Source organism: Haliotis rufescens, unplaced genomic scaffold, assembly GCF_023055435.1.
Source record: "Haliotis rufescens isolate VD_foot unplaced genomic scaffold, xgHalRufe1.0.p SCAF_5, whole genome shotgun sequence".
Lineage (NCBI taxonomy): Eukaryota > Metazoa > Mollusca > Gastropoda > Lepetellida > Haliotidae > Haliotis > Haliotis rufescens.
Window position 1 is genome coordinate 23,768,994 of NW_025964223.1, and position 23,301 is coordinate 23,792,294.

A 23,301-nucleotide genomic window follows, 5' to 3' on the forward strand; every position below is an offset into this window, starting at 1 on the left:
AGTTTAAATTTTGTGAATATTTGCAGTTATGTGTCAGCAGCAGTGATCATAGAACAGCAAGTGTTTTATAGCCACTAAAGCGCTGAAACACTATCAACGCCAGTAACATATAGGGCGGGATATAAACAAGCCAGTGTAATTGAAGGTCATTTCCACACTGGGAAAGTGATATAACCACTGATCAGTCAGTAATGTGTGTAGGATCCACTCTCTCTCTCTCTCTCTCTCTCTCTCTCTCTCTCTCTCTCTCTCTCTCTCTCTCTCTCTCTCTCTGAATGGTTTCTTGTGGCACCAACACTTCCTGATGTGAGCAGCATCCAGTTCTGCTAACGTTCTCACGGGAGGGTCTCTTTGATGGATTAAACTCCCAAGAATGTCCCACGGGTGTTCTGTGTGGTTCATGATCAGATCCGGACTGCATGCTGGCCATGGGAGCGTTGCTATTTCCTCCTGATTAAGAAACCCTTGATCTGTGTTATCGCCAATAACCCTTGGTCAAGCGTTATCGTCAATTCACACCAGGGTTGTCCTAAGAGGATGGTTGTCGAAAAATGGTACTTTGGTTGGATCAAGGAAGTCATTGCAATATTTCTCACTATTTAGCATCACAAGGTCCAGTTTGCAATCACATGAAACATATCCCTTCACAGATCCCTGACCAACTTCAAGGGTCGTCTGGATGTGTTTCGGAGCGAATGACCTTGCCTCTAAACACTTCCTCTGTCATCAGTAACCTGCAATAACATACTGCACTCATCTGACCAATGAATCCTACGCCAGGTAGCCACATTCAAACCCGCTCGTGTCCTGTACCACATCCGAATGTTTATTACTTAGTATATAGGTTTGGGCCTGAATCGTGTATCGTGCGATGCGATGCGATGCGATGCGATGCGATACGAAGCGATGCGATGCGATGCGATGCGATGCGATGCGATGCGATGCGATGCGATGCGATGCGATGCGATGCGATGCGATGAGATCCGATACCAAGTGAAGTAAAGTGAAGAAGTGAAGTGGTGTGATAAAAGTGAAGAGTGACGTGACGAGAAATGGTATAATGTGAAGTGATGTGAAGTGACGCGATGTGATGAAAAGTATGTGACGTGACGTGGCGTGACGTGACGTGACGTCATGTGATCTCTCTCTCTCTCTCTCTCTCTCTCTCTCTCTCTCTCTCTCTCTCTCTCTCTCCGACAATTACGTTCTGGGTATCCCATGCTTCTTGTGTGAAGGGACTTTAAGAGAATCGGGTGGAAACAATGGCGGCCTGTGGAAAAAAAAGTTCACTCACTCTTTCAAATCTGCTTACTTAATGTGATGTGAGATATATTCAGCCTACCCTACAGGGGAGAATGTTTTGACCTTAGTCTGTAATACATTCTGCCGTGTCGTGCTGAATCGGAATACAGTCCAAGATACACTTATTAAAAGGTATTAATAAACATACATAAAAAACAGACATTACTAGAGGGATTGCTTTTATATTTTATTGCACAACTAATATGTGCTTCTGTAATCGGGGACGCTCCATTTGGTCAAAGGTGAAGGTGAAAATCATCTACTTCCTGGCAGCAACGCAAGAGTTGGCACTGAAGGTGTAGGCGCCTTCTGCGGCCTGAACGGCACCACTACAATGTGAGGCAAAAATGAGCAATTGTTACTGGTATATTTCCTTTATTTTAGTTCGAAGTATGTATTAATATCAAAGGCATATATATCGTTTCATTAAAACCAATCTATGCCATTAGATCTCTACACATGACAAAAATAAAAATAAAACAAGTTAACGTCGATCTTGAATTTCCAACCCTTATCATTGTCTAACAAATCGCAAAGAGAACCATCGAATTAATCATCATTGGGATTAATTGCGGTTTCGTTACAGTCTACAAATCACAATATTATATCTGGGATGAACTCTACTTTGCTTTGACACTCTTAGTGCTAGGGTGGAGTTGTGAGACGGATCTCTGGAAGAATATTTCATGGATATACTTACTCAACGCAGTTCAACTGGCACGCGTTGTCGTAGTAGTTGCCGGCGGTGTCACAGACAGGGTCAAGGATGCGGGGACAAAGGCAGTCACAGTTGACAGTGCTGGCTATGAAGATAGATGAAGGGTAGAATGATATGTTTATTCTGATACAGGTCCCTCCGCAAGCACAAGGTTGTTGCAATGAATATTTTCCACACAGTATACCTTGTCCCACACTTTAAATGAACATTTTGTCAAGACGACTTCGATAGCTATTAATAGGGGGCACTATTCGTCTAAGGCGCCGCAATTCGCTCTGCGGAGTTGCGAACCTTGGGTACGCCAGAAACCTATGAATCCTGGTTCGCTCCGATTATAATTCTAGGTTTCTCAGCACCATACTCCTGTTCGTGAGTTTCACCAAAGTGGTAAACGTTTGAGTCGTGCATCACTTCGGGCTTTCCTCCCACATCAATCTGACACGCCATCATATGATTGGAGGGGCGGTCGGGTAGCCTAGTGGTTAAAGCGTTCGCTCGTCACGCCGAAGACCCGGGTTCGATTCCCGACATGGGTACAATGTGTGAAGCCCATTTCTGGTGTCCCCCTCCGTGATATTGCTGGAATATTGCTAAAAGGGGCGTAAAACCATACTCACTCACTCACTAACTCACTCATATGATTGGAATACCGCATTAAACCAAACACTCTCACTCACATTGATTACTAAACGTAAAACGATAGCTATGTAGCTTCATTAGGACGCGGTATAGTCCTTCTGAAACTAACAAGCACGGTGGGATGCTGACGAGGATGTGGGAACAAATGCAGCCACAGTTGACAGTGCTGGCTGTGATGAAATATGAGGGGTAGAATGATATTGCTCAGGAAGCACTACGTTTTTGCAGGGAATATTTTCCACAATATATACCTTGACCGACACATTAAATTGACGACTTTCAGTTAGTAAATGTAAAATGATATCTATGTGCCTTCATGTAGACGCGGTTCATCTGAAACTAACAAATATGCGTGTGATGGTGACACTTATTAGGATCGAAATCAGAACGAATCTGGGATTAAAAACTATAAGAGGATTCAGACTCAACTAACTCAGCGACTTTCTCCATCTCAGGCGACAGAGTCAATTATGACCGTGGGAAAATGCACAACGGATTGTGCATGTACACTTGAATATAACTGATGAAACAGAGCTTAAACTCACCACACAGCACCACGGCAAAAACAGCAAGAACAACAGCGGCCTTCATTTTGATGCAAAAGGTGGAGCTTCTCTTCCGAACAGGATCAAAGTATCGAATGGATTCAAATGTCAGTATTTATGCACTACACAAGCCCCATAAAATACTAATTCAAGTAATATATAGTTCCTCGGTCGATTTTTAAGTCGAGGATTTATTGTATCTTCAAGCAGTGGGTTGCTATAAGTAGTTTGTGTCACGTACTATCAACTTCATAGCCACATGAAAATAATATCATGTGAACGTAAAACTATATTCATTATTCAAACATGTTCTGCCATTGCATCGACATTGGGGCAATTTGAAGCTTTGTTTTCAGACTTGTGGATGTTATTGAGTGTTTGAAGCCTGGTTTCAAATGCTAACATATCAGCGCATCGAATATTCAATAACATCAGAAAATCGAAAAACACAAAATGTGTATCGACATTGTAAAATACAGACGTAATCTTCTGTAGCACTCTCTCTTTATGTGAACTCTCACAGATGTGAGGCAGACATGACGTCACTCTGCAATGTGCTGATGTCTCAACGGTCAACCCATTACACAATGGCAGCATGACAGAGGATAGAACCAACAATTTATAACTTATAACAAAAAGAGGTGAGCAGCAATTATTCCAAGCAGGATGTTGGCATCATCGGCTTATTTCTCGACATCGAATTCTTTTCGCGTACCCTGATGTTATGGAGTCTCTGATTTTACAATGGTCGCTCTATCTGTCGCATCTGTCAGTTGTAATAGGTAAAGTGAAGGGAAATGGCGTTTAACGCCGCGCTCAAGATCACTGATCTTACAAATCGACATGCACTTGTCCCGACTAATGCCGATTTTTAAGTACTAGCCCACTGAGATACCATGCTTCAGTTTAACATGAACACACCACAATGACACAGTATACTGACTCCGTGTCGAACTGTCCTTGTTTTAGCCCCTTAATGCCGAGCGCCAGACAGGGTAACACTAAAGTACCATCTTTTAACGTCTTTTGGTATGACGCGGCCGGGGATCGAACCAAAACATTCCGCTCTCTGGGCCGACACTCTACCGCTAGACAACGGAGGTGGTCCAGTTGTAATAAATATACAACAATGAGGGTTCATTTGGAAGATAAATACACTGTGTTTCCATGTAGAGCTAGCTTTCCTGTCAATGCCTGTCGTGTGTATAATGAGGTTGAAAAAAAATTTAAGTGATCCTAACAAAATCCAGTCATCTGATTACAGAACACATATAAGTCGGTTGTTTGTCCGATCTATACGCACACGGCTTGGCACGTCATAATTGACCTTGTTCACATTTTGAGTTAACATACCAATCTCAATGGCGTCGTAAGGTAGAACTGATATTGTCACACAAACATATTTCACCTGAAACAAGTCTCTTTACTCGTGACCAGTGCCATTGTCTTTGAGCAACAAATGTTAAAATCTGTTTTATATCATGAAACATGCCCAGTTCAAAACACGTCGTGAAAATGAATATAAATTGAGGAGCAAAAGAAAGTACACCGAGTTTGCTTCTTTATAACTTTACCAATCAGTAGTATCGTATTATACGAAAACAAATATTATAAGTTATTACAAAATTATATTTAAAATAATAAACCTTGTAGAAGTTTTCTTTGAGTACTGACTAAGCGCCAGTATAGTTCATTTGGGGGAAATGTTATCGCTATCTTGTGATATTTTCAATTGAAAATCAAATATATGGTAAAATCCACTGAGAGGTATTGTTTCATTTGATCCTCAGATCAACTGAACATTTCAGAACACTCTTCACCTTCGATCACGCTTTGTGTAAGCCATTTCAGCTAGTCCGGTATACCTGGGTAATGGCACATCAACTACTCACCACAACCTCGTGCATAACACATAAAGTTTTAAGAGAATTTAAAATCATACCTTACAAATCGGCTAAGGAGACATTTATCACTTTAATTCTTTTATATGTGCTTGTGTGGTGTATAAATGCGGAGATTTCAATCCATTCGACACTTTGATCCTGTTCGGAAGAGAAGCTCCACCTATAGCATCAATATGAAGGCTGTCGCTATTCTTGCTGTTCTTGCTGTGGTGCTGTGCGGTGAGTTTAAGTTTTGTTTTATAAGTTCTCTTCCAATGTTTATCCACATTCCATTGTGCATTTTCCCACGGGTCACATTTGGCCCAATCGTCGGTCGATGTGTTAGAAGAGCCGGAATCCTCTCAGGTTCGTTCTGTTATCGATCCTTGGTTTGTCGGCTTCCCACCCGTGCTTGTTGCTTTAAGAAGGAGTCGGTCTCGTCCTAGTGAAACTACATAGTTATCTATTTACATTTAGTAATCCAAGTGAGGGTGTGAGTTGGGTTTAATGCCGCCTTGTGTGGTATTCCAATAACATGGTGGCGTGTCAGCTTAATGTGGGAAGAAATCCCGAAGTGATGCGCGACTCAAACATTTAGCATTTTAGTGAACATGAGTATGGTGCCGACAAACCTAGAAACATAATCGGGTCGAACCCTGATTCAAACCAACGATCACAGATCAAGGGACGCAACTCTCCCAAGCGTATGGACCACGACACATAGATATCGTTTTACATTTAGTTATTAAAAGTCGTCCATTTAAAGTGTTGGCCAAGGTACATTGTGTGGAAAATATTCATTCCAACGATATTGCCGTGTCCTTATGAAGCAAACACAAAATGTTCATTTAAAGTGTCGGTCAAGAAATACTATGTCGAATCCATTCATTGCAACAGCCAAGTGCTTGCTGAGGGACCTGTATCAGGATATACATATCATTCTAACCCCTAATCTCTCTTCATAGCCAGCACTGTCAACTGTGACTGCCTTTGTCCCCGCATCCTTGACCCTGTCTGTGACACCGCCGGCAACTACTACGACAACGCTTGCCAGTTGAACTGCGTTGAGTAAGTATATCCATGAAACACTTCTACAGTGATATTCTCATACCTCCATTCTTGTTCTAAGAGTATAAAATCAAAGTAGATTTCATCCCAGATTCGAATATAGTGGTTAATCGCCGGTAACGAAACTGCATTTAACCAATTTGATGATTAAATACCACTGTTCATTTTGTGATTTGAAAGTCAAATGTAAAGTGATCAAATCAGTTATACCACTTATGTCCTACAGGCGTATATGGTCGTGGTTAATACATACAATACAACCTCCATCATAGACAAGGGCAGGAAATCCAATAAGCAAGGCAACATGTTGCGGGATTTTGTCGCATGTCGCAGAGATATAAATGAAAGATACATACTTTTGTTAAACGGAAAATATCCCTTATTCTTATTGCACACATCCTTTGATATACTGAAGTGAACGTGCCAGTAACAAGTCCTCATTCTTGCCTCACGATGGACCTTCATATTGTAGGGGTGCCGTCCAGGCCGCAGAAGGCGCCTTCACCTTCAGTGCCAACTCTTGCGTTGCTGCCAGGAAATAGATGACTTTCACCTTCACCTTTGACCAAATGGAGCGTCCCCGACTACAGAAGCACATATTGGTTGTGCAATAAAACATAGAAGCAATCCATCTGTCTGTTTTTCATGTATATTTACAAATTCCCGAGCAAGAGAGTTAACTGGCTATAAAAGTCCAGTTTCCAACCTTGCCCAACTAGGCTTGTATAATGGAGTTACACTTTGGCTGGACTAACGAGTCTATGAATAGTCCAATAAAAATCGCGCAACGAAATCGAAATCCGGTTCGGAAACTATCGTGCAGATTTTGATCGATTGCAGGATTTTCAAAGCATGTGCACCGCCAACTCGTTGTCAGCCGATATTTTCTCATTCTTTTCACGCTTTCAATCAAGGTGCTCACGTCATTTGATGCATTTCGCCATTTAAGAACCGTTTTATCACAATATAGATCTTGATTATCAATCAGATCGTCCTGACTTGGCTCCGCCATTGTGTTTGAAGCAAATGCAAGTGATACGAGAGGTTGAGTCTGATTGGTCTATAGTAGAGGCTTAGAAGGGACATAACTGGTAATAGCCACTGGTCGAGCCCAGTAATTCCAGCCTAGTTCGGCAAGGATGGAAACTTGACTTTAAAAGTCAGTTAACTCTCTTGCCTAGGGAAGATGGTAAATGTATTGATACCGATTTCTTTCGAAATCGAAAAATACAAATCAAGTTTATCTTCAAACGAAGTTTGAAACGAAAATACAAATCAAGTTTATCTTCAAACGAAGTTTGAAACGAAGTTTGAAACGAAGTTTGAAAGAGTGATTGGGCTATATTGCCTTTCACATTTGTAATGATGACATTAGTTATAAGGCAAAAGTCTCCCCACCACACAGGGGCATGTCAAAACCCACCATCATTCCGTACTGATCACAATTGTTCAGGGGGCGCAGGTGGCCAAGTCGTTTGAGGCGCCGCAATTCGCTGTGCAGAGTTGTCTCCCTTGGGCACGCCAGAACCCTATGGTGGTGGGTTCGAATCCGATTATGTTTCTAGGTTTGTCAGCACCATACCCGTGCTTGTGGGTTTCACCGAAGTGGTAAACGTCTAAGACTTGCATCACTTCGGGCTTTCGTCCCACATTAAGCTGACACGCCGTGATATAACTGGAATACTGTTAAAAGCGGCGTTAAACCGGACTCATTCACTCACTCACTCACAATTGTTCACAATGTATTGAAGTTGTCAATTCCTTAGTATACATCCCTGACACCGTCGTTGATGTGATACAATTAATATAGTGGCAAGGAACGTCAACCACGATCGCTAATCATACTGTACGGTCTTGGGGTAAAGCCTCGGGTAAGTGAACATCAAATTATGTAGACATTTCAAGGGTTGATTATTTACCAATCAACCCAGACAAAGGAAGGACAGACTACAGAGTTGATTGACCACTGTTGATTCTCTACCACCATTGTTTTCATCCATTCCACATTCAGCCCCCTCATTCAACACGCATGATGAACTCATAGCATAAATTGTTCGGAAAGTTGGCGCACGTTAATGAAATGTTGACTTTGTAATAACTATATATTTCCATCCAATAGGGAGTCAACCGTCCCTGTTGTGTAGAGGATAGGGCTTCTGTCCGGAGAGAGAGTGAATGGTCGGTGGATCCATCCCCTGCCCCGTTATATTAAAAGACGTAAAAATATGGTCACGAGATTAGGTTCACTGTGGGTGTTTGATTCTGATCTGGGAAAAAGGTTCTAGACATAGTTCATGAACAACCAAGCTCTTAAGTATACCCACATTCGGATTTACTAACATAAACATTGCTATCACAGTTTGGAGAGGTAGAGTCGGTTGTTTTGTCCCTCGGGGCGGACGGCCACAGTGCATATACCTCGGTATACAGCTATCATGTAGGATGCCGATGGCTTTTTCCCCGCTTTTGTTGTATTTAACAGTGTTACTTGGACCAGGGCCTACCTATAAGACACCGCACTTCCCGGGAAAAGGGTTCAAACTAGGTTATCTTTTCAGAATGTTTCAGACCTATATGTGACTCTGGATAATGTGCCCAATCCTCGTTACCTTAAAACACCTATTCGTGAGGAGGAATACACTACAGGATGAACATGATAGGTTGAGAAAACACGCACATGTATTAAACTTGGAAATATAAACTGATAATCTGGAGGCTCAGTCCCGGCGTTGCAACTTTTCATAAGCTGTCAGATTGAAACAGAGAACAGGGTGTGGGATTTTATGTGTTTGTCACTTAACATTAGCTCCTTCTGCACAGTTAGTATTGAGCGTGCAAACAGACTGCATTCACGCAGTGTGAACAGACCTGTGATTGTCAAATTTACCTTCTTTAAGGATAAATCTGAAATATTGGTAGCTGCAAGAAAAAAGTAAATGGAAAGTAACAACTTTGAATGTCTGAGGATTTTACAGAGCGAATGCGACAGATTTGATCGAAATTAATCCCCTTCATGATGACAGCGAGGGGGGACAAAAACATCTCTGGCAAATTGGTTATATATGGTACGGGGATTGATGATTACATTGTCACAGAGACAATAATTCTGGACATACTGTTCCATATATGAACTCAAACCCAATTTCTAATACAGATTTCACACACTGCATAATAGATTCGACAACCAGATCTCTGCACAACAGACTGTGGAACTAGCACATAAATGTGGTGGTGGCAATGTACATACCAACCTTGATACTACAGATTATAGTCACCATGCTACTTACCAGATGTTAGATGGAATACCAGATTCAACCAAGTTTAATCATCAAGAAGAAAGTACACAAAACTGTTGTCAGGCAAGACCTAGTGAAAACACTGACTCAATACCAGACATGAATATAACTGATATTATGAGTGGTAACAGTGCCATAGTTAGAAAGAATGTTATTACCACCATATGCTCATGTAATATTAACGGCTTCTTGTAAAAAAATGAGTTTTCGGATTTTACTCTCTTTTGTGAAATTTTCTGTTGAATGGAGACAATGCGTATGAATACGCATGACATTTTGCAAAATCTATTTAACGATTATGAAAATTTTAGTATCTCCCACTTCCTTAAGAGAGTCGGATGATGCTTAATCTTTCAGGATGAAGAATGAGTTGTTTCCCTTATATATTTGCCTCGTGTTTGTTTCCATCAACACTAACACTGAGGGTTCACCAGTATTTACAAACAGAGAAGAAAATTGAATTGACATTCCCGAACGGCAATTTATTAACATTCTTCATGAAAATGGCAATTCATTCGAATTTATTTTATGTGGAGATTTCAAGGCCAGGACTGAAAATCGGTTAGATAATATAATAAAAGATGATGTTCTTTATTTACCTTTTGACAAGGACAATAAAAACGATAACTTCTCTTGATCTCATAAATCTTTAGATAAAGTCATAAACAACTATTGCTTAAATCTATTAGGCATATGCAAGATACTTGGCATCCTTATAGTTAATAGAAGATTTAAATCAGACATCACAGGCGATCTAACTTGTGTATCGCATTCTGGATGCAGCGTTGTTGACATTTTTATCATTTCCACTGATATTTTTACAAAAATACCAGACATATACTATAGACTGATGTCTCAACTTGAGATCAGAAAAGACACATCTTCCTGTATTCTTCAGAAAAATATATTATTTTGGTAATATAGAGAATGACATCTTGATATTACCTATCATCTGTACCTCATGAATTTATGTTACAAGTCGGTTTAATTATTTCTGAAAGGGGGAATGGACGTTTTCTCTGATGTTATGTGATGTGACGTAGCGTTACGTGATGACTACCTCTCACCAGACAATTTATTTTCTGAGTATCCCATGTTTGTTGCAAGAGGGGCGGAAACAATGTCGGTCTGTCATCATTACGACTGCAAAAGGGAAATATAGAACATTCACACTTTCAATTCTGCTTACAGAATCGCAAACAGATGTGAGATGTATTCAGCCTACTCTACAGAGACAAATGTATTGACCTCATTCTGTAATACATTCTGTCGTGTCGTGTCGTGTCGTGTCGTGTCGTGTCGTGTCGTGTCGAATCGGAATACAGTGTACTTTAAAAGATAAACTTTATTTTTATTTAACCTTGTCCACATTCAACGGTATCAATAAATATAGATAAAAACATAGACATGACCAGATGGATTGTTTCTATATTTTATTGCACAACTAATATGTGCTTCTGTAGTCGGTGACGCTCCATTTGGTCAAAGGTGAAGGTGAAAGTCATCTACTTCTTGGCGGCAACGCAAGAGTTGGCACTAAAGGTGTAGGCGCCTTCTGCGGCCTGGACGGCACCCCTACAATATGAAGGTCCATCGTGAGGCAAAAATGAGGACTTGTTACTGGCACTTTCAATTTAGTATATCAAAGGATGTGTGCAATAATAATAGGGGATATTTTCCGTTTAACAAAAGTATGTATCTTTCATTTATATCTCTGCGACATGCGACAAAATCCCACAACATGTTGCCTTGCTAATTGGATTTCCTGCCCTTGTCTATGATGGAGGTTATATTGTATGTATTAACCACGACCATATACGCCTGTAGGACATAAGTGGTATAACTGATTTGATCACTTTACATTGTTAAGGTTCTTCGTGAGGCAAGAATGAGAAATTGTTACTGGGTTAATGGTGGTTATCTGTTAAATTGTATGCATTGACCATGACCATTCACAACAAAAGGACATAAGTGCTACGACTGATGTTATCACTTTACATTTACAAGAGAACCATCGTATTAATCATCATTGGGATTAATTGCGCCTTATTACAGTCCACTAATCACTATGTTCTCGCATGTTATATCTGGGATGAACTCTACTTTGCTTTGACACTCTTAGTGCTAGGGTGGACTTATGAGACGGATCTCTGTAAGAATATTTCATACATATACTCACTCAACACAGTTCAACTGGCACACGTTGTCGTAGTAGTTGCCGGCGGTATCACAGACGGGATCAAGGATGCGGGGACAAAGACAGTCACAGTTGACAGTGCTGGCTGTGAAGAGAGATGAAGGATAGAATGATATGTCTAATCCTGATTCAGGTCCCTCAGCAAGCATAACGTCGGTACCTCATCAAGCAGAGGGTGGTGGCAATGAATATTTTCCAAACAGTTTACATGTACCTTACACAAAACTTTAAATAGACATTTTGTCAAGACGGCTCACATTACAAGGGGCACGGGAGGCGTCGCGCGGCCAGTTTCTTTGCAGTTTTGCGAACTTTGGGTACGCAAAAAACCTATGATCGTAGGTTTGACTCCCGGTTCGCCCCGATTATGTTTCTAGGTTTGTCAGCACCATACTTATTCGTGAGTTTCACTAAAGTGGTAAACGTTTGAGTCGTGCATCACTTCGGGCTTTCCTCCCACGTTAAGCTGACACGCCGTCATATAAATAGAATACCGCAAAAGGCGGCATAAAACCCAACTCACTCACTCATTCACTGTGATAACTAAATGTAAAACGATAGCTTTATAGCTTGATGGCTGGGTGTGAAGAAATATGAGGGGTAGAATGATATTGATCAGCAAGCACTTGGTTTTTGCAAGGAATATTTTCTACACAATATACCTTGACCGACACATTAAAATGACGACTTTTAATTAGTAAATTTAACGATATCTATGTGTAAACGATATTATTCAGACGCAGTTCATCTGAAACTAACAAGTATGGGTGTGATGGTGACCAACTAATTAGGATCGAAATCAGAACGAATCTGGGATTAAAAACTATAAGAGGATTTCGACCAAGATATCTCAGCGACTTGCTCCATCTCAGGCGACAGTGTCAATTGTGACCCGTGGGAAAATGCACAACGGATTGTGCATGTACATTTGAAAAAAAACTGATTAAACAGAGCTTAAACTCACCACACAGCACCACGGCAAAAACAGCAAGAATAACAGCAGCCTTCATCTTGATGCAAAAGGTGGAGCTTTCTTCCAAACAGGATCAAAGTATCGAATGGATTTAAATGTCTGTATTTATACACTACACAAGCCCCATAAAATACTAATTCAAGTAATATATAGCTCCTCAGTCGATTTTTAAGTCGAGGATATATTGTATCCTCAAGCACCGGGTTGCTATAAGTAGTTTCTTTCACATACTACCAACTTCATATCCACATAAAAACAATCTCATGTGAATGTTAAACTATATTTATTATTCAAACAACATGTTCTGCCATAACATCCACAATTTGGAACTTTGTTGTCAGACATGCAGGTCGTATTGAGTGTTTCAAATGGTATCATTCCATGGCATCGAATATTCAATAACATCCGAAAATCGAAAAACACGAAATGTTTATCGACATTGTAAAATACAGAAGTTATCAGTAATCTCCTGCAGCACTCTCTCTTGATGTGAACTCTCACAGATGTGAGGCAGACATGACGTCACTCTGCAATGGGCTGACGTCATGCCGGAATTCTTTGACGCCTGGTACAACTCAACACATATTGTTGGCAGAATGTGGAAAAAACAAGTAAATGGAAATTGGTCGGAAACATATTGATCGAACTGGATAATAATGTCACGTGTCGTTGCCATGAAGGCATAATCACAACAATAAAAATGGCTTCATCCACCTCTTGATTCACATGAGTAAAAAACAATCTCAACGGTCAACCCATTACACAATGGTAGCATGACAGAGGATAGAACTTACAGCTTATAACTTATAACACAAAGAGGTGAGCAGCAATTATTCCAAGCAGGATGTTGGCATCATCGGCTTATTTCTCCACAACGAATTGCGCTTCGCGTACCCTGATGTTATGGAGTCTCTGATTTTGCAATGGTCTGTCAGTTGTAAAAGGTAAAGTGATGTGTAATGACGTTTAACGCCGCGTTGAATAGTATTGCACTTACAAAGCGACATGCACTAGTTCGGACCAGTGCCGATTTTATAGTGCTAGCCAACTGAGATGCCATGCTTCAGTTTGACATGAACACAATGACAGAGTATACTGCGAGCCGGACCTGTCCTTGTGTTTAAGTCCCTAAATGCCGAGAGCCCGACAGAATAACAACAAATAATCTTTTCACGTCATTTGGTGTGATGCAGCCGGGGATCGAACCCCGACCTTCCGCTCTCTGGGCAGACACTCTGCCACTAGATCTCGGGGGTGGTCCAGTTGTAATAAATATGCAACAATGGTGGTTCATTTGGAACACAAATGCACTGTGTTTCGATAAAAAGCTGGCATTCCTGTCAATGCATGTCATTTGTATAATGATGAGAGGAAAAAACTTGATGTGATCCTAATAAAATCCAGCCATCTGATTGCAGAACTCATATAAATCGGTTGGTCCGCCTGCCTATACGGACGTCATCTGCTTGTCACGTCATGTTTGACATGGTTCCCATTTTGAATTAACATACTGATCTCACTGGCGTCGTAAGGTAGAATTGATATTGTCAAACAAACATAGTTCAAAACACGTCGTGAAAATGAATATAAACTGAGGAGCAAAATAGATTACACCGAGTTTGCTTTTTCGTGTACAGTAAACTACGGTTATAACGAACTCAAAGGGACTACTAATTGTAGTTCGTTATAACCGTAATTCGTTATAAGCATGTATACAGCATAACTACAGCGTATAGTCGGGACTAAAAAGTTAGTTCGTTATATCCGTTAGTTCGTTATAAGCGTGTTCGTTATAACCGTAGTTTACTGTAATTGAAAATTAAAAGAACTATTGTTAAATTTGCCTACTTGACCATCAACCATTCCTTCAAATGTTATAAAATTGTGTTCAGAAAAATTTATTTTCCGAAGTTACCAATCACCAGCATCGTATGATTTTTTTTTTGGTGGTGGTGGGGGGGAATAATGATAAGTTATCCCAAAAAAATATTTAAAATAATAAAACCTTGTAGAAGTATTATTTGAGTGCTGACTAAGCGCCAGTATAGTTCATTTTGGGGAAATAGTAGGTCTAACTTGTGATATTTTTAATTGAAAATCAAATATATGGTAAAATCCACTGAGAGGTATTGTTTCATTTGATCCTCAGATTAACTGAACATTTCAGAACAGCCTTCAACCTTCGATCTCGCTTTGTGTAAACCCATTCAGCTAGTCCGGTATACCTGGGTAATGGCACATCAACTACTCACCACAACCTCGTGCATAACACATAAAGTTTTAAGAGAATTTAAAATCATACCTTACAAATCGGCTAAGGAGACATTTATCTCTTTAATTCTTTATGTGTGCTTGTGTGGTGTATAAATGCGAAGATTTCAATCCATTCGACACTTTGATCCTGTTCGGAAGAGAAGCTCCACCTGTAGCAACAATATGAAGGCTGTCGCTATTCTTGCTGTTCTTGCTGTTGTGCTGTGCGGTGAGTTTAACTTTTGTTTTAAAAGTTCTATTCCAATGTATATCCAGAATCTGTTGTGCATTTTCCAAGGGTTTACATTTGGCCCAATCGTCAGTCAATGTGTCCATAGAGCCAGAATCCTCTCAAATTTGTTTTCAATCCCAGATTCGTTCTGATATTAATCCTTGGTTCGTCGGCATCCCACCCGTGCTTGTTGGTTTCAGAAGGAGTCGGCCTAGTCCTAATAAAGTTTCATAGCTATCGTTTTACATTTAGTAATCCCAGTGAGGGAGTGAGTTGAGTTTAACGCCACCTTTTGTGGTATTTCAATTGTCAGCTGACGGCGTGTCAGCTTAATGGAGGAGGAAAGCCCGAAGTGATCCACAACTCAAACGTTTACCACTTCGGTGAAACTCACAAACATGAATATGGTACCGACAAACCTGGAAACATAATTGGTGCGAACTGGGATTAGAACCCACTATCATAGGTTTCTTGCGTACCTAAGGGACGCAACTCTGCAAAGCGGATGGACCACGACACATAGCTATACTTTTAATAATTAAAAGCCGTCCATTTAAAGTGTCGGTCAAGGTGTATTGTGTGGAAAAGATTCATTGCAACTTCATTGTGCTTGCTGAGGGACCTGTATTAAGATAGAAATATCATTCTACCTTTCATCCCTCTTCACAGCCAGCACTGTCAACTGTGACTGCCTTTGTCCCCGCATCCTTGACCCCGTCTGTGACACTGCCGGCAACTACTACGACAACTCGTGCCAGTTGAACTGCGTTGAGTAAGTATATCCATAAAATATGCTTACAGAGATTCGTCTAATACCTCCATTCTAGGACAAGGAGTATTAAATCAAAGTAGAGTTCATCCCAGATTAGAATATGGTGGTTAATCATCGCCGGTAACGAAACTGCAGCTAACCTATATGACGATTAAATACCACGGTACTTTTTGAGATTTGAAAGTCAAATGTAAATTGATCCAAAAGGTGAAAATGGTCATCACGATGAACCTCTACACTGTAGGGGTGCCGTCCAGGCCGCAGAAGGCGCCTACACCTTCAGTGCCAACTCTTGTGTTGCTGCCAGGAAGTAGATGACTTTCACCTTCACCTTTAACCAAATGGAGCGTCCCCGACTACAGAAGCACATATTGGTTGTGCAATAAAACATAGAAGCAATCCATCTGTCTGTTTTTCATGTATATTTACATCTTCCCGAGCAAGAGAGTTAACTGACTATAAAAGTCCAGTTTCCAACCTTGCCGAACTAGGCTGGTATAATGGAGTTACATTTTGCTAGACTAACGAGTCTATGCATAGTCCAGTCAAAATCGCGCAACGAAATGATGACACGATATACGGCTTTTCCATTGGACGAGTGGTCGGTCGCATGACCGCGAAATTGACGTTCATAAGTGTATGAACGACACAATTTGACGTTCATACGTTTTTCACGAAATCGTGTTCTTGAAATGACGTAAACTCTGACGGGACTGCTTCCACATTCCTTGGGAAACCCCTGGGAATTCCCTAGCACGAAAACATACATAAGCGTTCTTTCTGATCGTTTAGAACCTTTATAATTGGTCTCAGCGTTTCAGTCTACATTGAGAAATGTCAGAGAGCGTGACTGCATGATTGTTCACGAATAGCCTCGCTGCGGCCTATCCTAATGAACAAACGAAGAAATGCACATCTAAACTATCGTGGTATCGACTCAATCCGTGCCTAGGCTGACATTGACCGTCTCCAGCAATCTACGCATTTACCTTGGTGTCTGTTTGACGCATCTTTAATCACCTTTCAATAATCGGTCAGTTGATCAATGATGACTAACACATGTAACCGCCACAGGTTCATTAACAACTTCGGAAATCCTCACGTCACGTTTATCGTGTCGGCCATTTTCACGTCTTGTACTTGATGTAAAGGTATTACGATGCGCTTTCATTGTGACTGACTTGCAGAGGTAGTTCTTTACAGACATTTCTCATCTAATGGTGATATAATTTGAACACATGTGTTGCGTAAGATGTTTCTGAAGAGCAAGTTGTGCATCCATACGCTCATGTTACCTCTCCTTTTGGGGAACTATTTTATTCCGCGATACAGCTGGTTGTTGTTTGGCTGTCAGTGACAACATGAAGTCACACGTACTAAATAAAATTGTGTTTAGATCTTGGCCTACATCCTTTGGGGTAAGAAATTGTGATATAAAATTATAAGAATTGACTTTCACTTTGTGTCGCAAGCTCCGACGTTCATACAGTTTGGCCCTCACTCTACGAAGGTTCATACTCCAATGAACTCACACAAAGTGAAGGTCAATTCTTAATTGAAGTTGTCAATTCATTAGTATATATTCCTGATACCGTCATTGATGTGATACAATTAATATAGTGGCAAGGAACATCATCCCTAATGGTTAATCACACTGTTAGGTCTTGGGGTAAAGCTTCCGGTAAGTTAAAGACAAATTATGTAGACATTTAAAGGGTTGCTTATTCACCAATCAACCCAGACAGGATACGACAAAGGGAGGACAGACTAGAGAGTTGACTGACCACTGGCCATTCTCTGCCATCATTGTTTCATTCCAATCTTCATTCAGTCCCCTCCTACAACACGCATGAGCATAAATTGTTCGGAATGTTGGCGCACGTAAATGCAATGTTGCAGTAACGTATATATTTCCATCAAATAGGGAGTCAACCGGCTTTGTTGTGTAGAGGATAGGGCATCTGTCCAGAGAGAGAGTGAAAGGGTCCGTGGTTCAATCCCCTGCCCCGTCATATCAAAAGACGTGAACATATGGTCACGTGATTAGGTTCACTGTGGGTGTTGTGATTCTGATCTGGGAAAAGGTTTCAGACATATTTCATGGACAACCAACCTGATAAGTATGCCAGCATTCGGATTTACTAACATAAACATTGCTATCACAGTTTGGAGAGGTCGAGTCGGTTGTTTTGTCCCTCGGGGCGGACAACCACCATGCATATACCTCGGTACACAGCTATCATGTCGGATGCCTTTGGCGTTTTGCCTGCTTTTTTGTAGTTAACATTCTTACTTGCCTCAGGGTCCATCTATAACACCCACAGTTCAGGATACAAGGGTTCAAACTATGTTATCTTTTCAGAATGTTTCAGATCAATGTTTGACTCTTGACAATGAGACCACTATTAGTTACCTCGCTAAAACACCAGTTTCGTGACGAGAAAGTGAAGTTGAGAAAACACGTACATGTTTTTGACTTGGGAATACAAACTGATAATCTGGAGGCTCAGTCCCGGCGTTGCAACTTTTCATGGGCTGTCAGATTGAAACAGAGAACAGCGTGTGGGATTTTATGTGCTCGTCACTGAACATCAGCTCCTCCAGCAAAGATGGTATTGAGCGTACCCTAAGACTGCATATCACGCATTGGGAACAGACATGTGATTGTCAAATTTACCTTCTTTTTTGATAATTCTGAAATGTTGACATATTGAACAAAAAATTGAAAAAAAATGAACAATTTCGAGTGTCTGAGGATTTTACAGAGCGAATGCGACAGACAGATCAAAATTGATCACCTTCATAATGATAGCGAGGGGTGACAAAAAAGTCTCGCGTATGAGCTATGGCAAGTTGGTTATCGATGATACGTGGATTGATGATTACATTGTCACAGACAATAATTCTGGACATACCGTTATGTATATGAAATCAAACCTGAATTATAATACAGATTTCAAACACTGTATAATAGATTTGACAACCAGATCTCTGCACAACAGACTGTGGTACTAGCACATAAATATGGTGGTGTCAATGTAGATACCAACCTTGATACTACAGGTTGATACTAACCAGATCTCAGATGGAATACCAGATTCAACCACTTTTCATCATCAAGAAGAAAGTACACAAAACTATTGTTAGGTAAGACCTAGTGAAAACACTGCCTCAATACCAGACATAAATATAACTGATATTATGAGTGGCAACAGTGCCTCAGTTAGAAAAAATGTTATTACCACCATGTGCTCATGGAATATTAACGGCTTCTTCTCAAAAATTGAGTATTCGGATTTTGCTCTCTTTGGCAAATTATGAGACATTTTCTGGTGAATAGAGATAACGCGTATGAATGTGCATGATATTTTGCAAAATTTATTTAACGACTGTGAAATATTTAGTATCTCCCACTTCCTTAAGAGAGTCTGATAATGCTCTGTCTTTCAGGGTGAAGAATGAGTTGTCCCCCTTACATATTTCCTTCTGTTTGTTTCTATCAACCCTGAGGGTTCACCAGTATATTCAGAGAAGAGAATTGAATTGACACGCTCGAAAGGCAATTTATCAACATGCTAATGGCGATTCATTCGAATTTGTATTGTGTGGAGATTTCATTGCCAGGCAGATTGGAAATCAGTTAGTTAAATCATTAAAGTTCATGTTGATTATTTACCTATTGACAAGGACAATAAAACCGATAACTTCTCTTGTTCTCAACAATCTTTAGATAAAGTCATAAACAACAATTGCCTAAATCTATTAGATATGTGTATGATACTTAGCATCCTTATAGTTAATATAAAATTAATCAGACATCACAGGCGATCTGACTTGTGTATGGCATTCTGGATGCAGCGTTGTTGAAAATTTTATCATTTCCACTAATATTTTTACAAACATACCAGACATATACAATAGACTGATGTCTCAAATTGGGATCAGAAAAGACACATCTTCCTGTATTCTTCAGAAAAATATATGTTGGTAATATAGAGAATAACCTTCGCACATCCTGTTATTACCTATCATGTGTACCTCATGAGTTCATGTTAAAAGTCGGTTGAATTATTTCTTGAAGGGGGTATGGACGTTTTCTCTGATGTGATGTGATGTGACGTTACGTTACGTGATGACCACCTCTCACAAGACAATCTATGATCTGAGTATGCCGTGTTTGTTGTTTGAGGGGACTTAATGTGAGATGTATTCAGCCTACTCTACAGAGACAAATGTATTGACCTCATTCTGTAATACATTCTAGTCGTGTCGTGTCAAATTGGAATACAGTTCAAGATAAATTTGATAATTATTTAACCTTGTCGACATTCAACGGTATCACTGAATATAAATAAAAACATAGACATGACCAGATGGATTACTTAAATATTGTATTGCACAATCAATATGTGCTTTTGTAGTCGGGGACGCTCCATTTGGTCAAAGGTGAAGGTGAAAGTCATCTACTTCCTGGCAGCAACGCAAGAGTTGGCACTGAAGGTGTATGCGCCTTCTGCGGCCTGGACGGCACCCCTACAATGTAAAGGTTCATGGTGAGGAAGAATGAAAAATTGTAACTGGTACATTCCCTTCAATTTTGTTAGATTACACAACATGTGTTTTTCCTAATTACGGCAGAAAAGCATATTTATCGTTTCATTAAAATCAATCAATGCGATTAAATCTTGAGACACGGCAAAAATAACACCAAAACATAGTTACACGGTAATTAAATTTCCTGCCCTTGTCTACTGGATTAATGTTTTTGCTGTCAAATGAAGCACAGTCTTGACGACATATTTATTGAAGCAAAGGGGGGGGGGGGGGGGGGGGGGGGTGTTTAGAGAGGACTGTCAAGATAATGGGGGTTGAATGTTAAATTGTATGTCTTTACCATGACCATTCAAAACAAAAGGACATAAGTGCTACGACTTATGTTATCACTTTACATTTTTACGTTGGCTTAGCAAATCGAAAAGAGAACCATCGTATTAATCATCATTGGGATTAATTGCGGTTTCGTTACAGTCGACTATATTCTAGCCTGTTATATTTGGGATGGACTCTAGTTTGCTTTGACACTCTTAGCGCTAGAGTTATGAGACGTATCTCTGTAAAAGTATTTCATTGATATACTTACTCAACACAGTTCAACTGACACGAGTTGTCGTAGTAGTTGCCGGCGGTGTCACAGACGGGGTCAAGGATGCGGGGACAAAGGCAGTCACAGTTGACAGTGCTGGCTATGAAGAGACATGAAGGATAGAATGATATGTCTATCCTGATACAGGTCTCTCAGCAAGTATAAGCTTGTTGCAAGGAATATTTTCCACACATTCTACCTTGTCCCACACTTTAAATGAACATTTTGTCGAGTTGCGAACCTTGGGCATGCAAGAAACCTATGATCGTGGGTTTGAATCCCGGTTCGCCCCGATTATGTTTCTAGGTTAGTCAGCACTATACTCATGTTCGTGCGTTTCACCAAAGTGGTAAACGTTTGAGTCGTGCAACACTTTGGGCTTTCCTCCCACGTTAAGCTGACACGCCATCATATGATTGGAATACCGCAAAAGGCGGCATTAAACCCAACTCACTCACTCATTCACTATGATTACTAAATGTAAAACGATAGCTATGTAGCTTTATGGCTGGCTGTGAAGAAATATGAGGGGTAGAATGATATTGCTCAGGAAGCACTTGGTTTTTGCAAGGAATATTTTCCAAACAATATACCTTGATCGACACTTTAATTGACGACTTTTAGTTAGTAAATGTAAAACGATATAAATTTACTTCATGCAGACGTGGTTCATCTGAAACTGACTAATATGGGTGTGGTGGTGACACTAATAAGGATCGAAATCAGAAAAAATCTGGGCTTAAAAATTATAAGAGGGTTCTGACTCAACTAACTCTGCGACTTCCTCCATCTCAGGCGACAGAGTCAATTATGACCCGTGGGAAAATGCACAAGGGATTGTGCATGATACATTTGAATATAACTGATGAAACAGAGCTCAAACTCACCACACAGCACCGCAGCAAAAACAGCAAGAATAACAGCAGCCTTCATCGTGATGCCAAAGGATGGAGCTTCTCTTCCGAACAGGATCAAAGTATCGAATGGATTCAAATGTCTGTATTTATACACTACATACGGCCCATAAAATACTAATTCAAGTAATATATAGCTCCTCGGTCGATTTTTAAGTCGAGGATATATTGTATCCTCAAGCACCGGGTTGCTATAAGTAGTTTGTGTCGCGTACTACCAACTTCATATCAACATAAAAACAATCTCATGTGAACGTAAAACTATATTTATTATTCAAACAACATGTTTTGCCATAGCATCCACTTTGGGTCAATTTGGAGCTTTGTTTTCAGACTTGCAGGTGTTACTGAGTTTTCGATGCCCGGTTTCAAATATTAACATTTCAGGGCATCGAATATTCAATAACATCCGATAATCGAAAACACGAAATGTTTCTCGACATTGCAAAATACAGAAGTTGTAATCTTCTGCAGCACTCTCTCTTGATGTGAACTCTCACAGTTGTGAGGCAGACATGTCGTCACTCTGCAATGGGCTGACGTCATGCTGGAATACTTTGACGCCTGGTACAACTGAACTCATATTGTTGGCAGAATGTGGAAAAAACAAGTAAACGAAAATTGGTCTGAAACATATTGATCCAACTGGATAATTATTTAACGTGTCACTGCCATGAAGGCATAATCACAACAACAAAAATGGCTTCATCCACCTCTTGATTCACATGAGTAAAAAACAATCTCAACGGTCAACCCATTACACAATGGTAGCATGACAGAGGATAGAACTTACAGCTTATAACTTATAACACAAAGAGGTGAGCAGCAATTATTCCAAGCAGGATGTTGGCATCATCAGCTTATTTCTCCACAACGAATCACGTTTCGCGTACCCTGATGTTATGGAGTCTCTGATTTTGCAATGGTCTGTCAGTTGTAAAAGGTAAAGTGATGTGTAATGACGTTTAACGCCGCGTTGAATAGTATTGCACTTACAAAGCGACATGCACTAGTTCGGACCAGTGCCGATTTTATAGTGCTAGCCAACTGAGATGCCATGCTTCAGTTTGACATGAACACAATGACAGAGTATACTGCGAGCCGGACCTGTCCTTGTGTTTAAGTCCCTAAATGCTGAGTGCCCGACAGAATAACAACAAATAATCTTTTCACGTCATTTGGTGTGATGCAGCCGGGGATCGAACCCCGACCCTCCGCTCTCTGGGCAGACACTCAGCCACTGGATCTCGGGGGTGGTCCAGTTGTAATAAATATGCAACAATGGTGGTTCATTTGGAACATAAATGCACTGTGTTTCGATATAGAGCTAGCATTCCTGTCAATGCATGTCATTTGTATAATGATG

At 40.4% G+C, this 23,301-nt stretch overlaps 4 long non-coding RNA genes across 4 annotated transcripts; 1 reads left to right on the forward strand and 3 right to left on the reverse strand.

The window, feature by feature from the left end:
- Positions 1 to 1,476: 1,476 nt before the first annotated feature.
- Positions 1,477 to 3,310, reverse strand: LOC124111676. The gene is made up of 3 exons (XR_006857525.2): positions 3,205 to 3,310; positions 2,003 to 2,105; positions 1,477 to 1,631 (listed from the first exon to the last, which is right to left on the reverse strand). It is a non-coding gene; the product is annotated as an uncharacterized LOC124111676 (long non-coding RNA).
- A 7,559-nt stretch (positions 3,311 to 10,869) lies between these two features.
- LOC124111669 lies at positions 10,870 to 12,720 on the reverse strand. The gene is made up of 3 exons (XR_007218325.1): positions 12,613 to 12,720; positions 11,631 to 11,733; positions 10,870 to 11,026 (listed from the first exon to the last, which is right to left on the reverse strand). It is a non-coding gene; the product is annotated as an uncharacterized LOC124111669 (long non-coding RNA).
- A 2,263-nt stretch (positions 12,721 to 14,983) lies between these two features.
- LOC125373151 lies at positions 14,984 to 16,277 on the forward strand. The gene is made up of 3 exons (XR_007218327.1): positions 14,984 to 15,103; positions 15,776 to 15,878; positions 16,123 to 16,277. It is a non-coding gene; the product is annotated as an uncharacterized LOC125373151 (long non-coding RNA).
- Positions 16,278 to 20,252: 3,975 nt separating this feature from the next.
- Positions 20,253 to 22,005, reverse strand: LOC125373149. The gene is made up of 3 exons (XR_007218324.1): positions 21,909 to 22,005; positions 21,019 to 21,121; positions 20,253 to 20,411 (listed from the first exon to the last, which is right to left on the reverse strand). It is a non-coding gene; the product is annotated as an uncharacterized LOC125373149 (long non-coding RNA).
- Between the last annotated feature and the right edge of the window lie 1,296 nt (positions 22,006 to 23,301).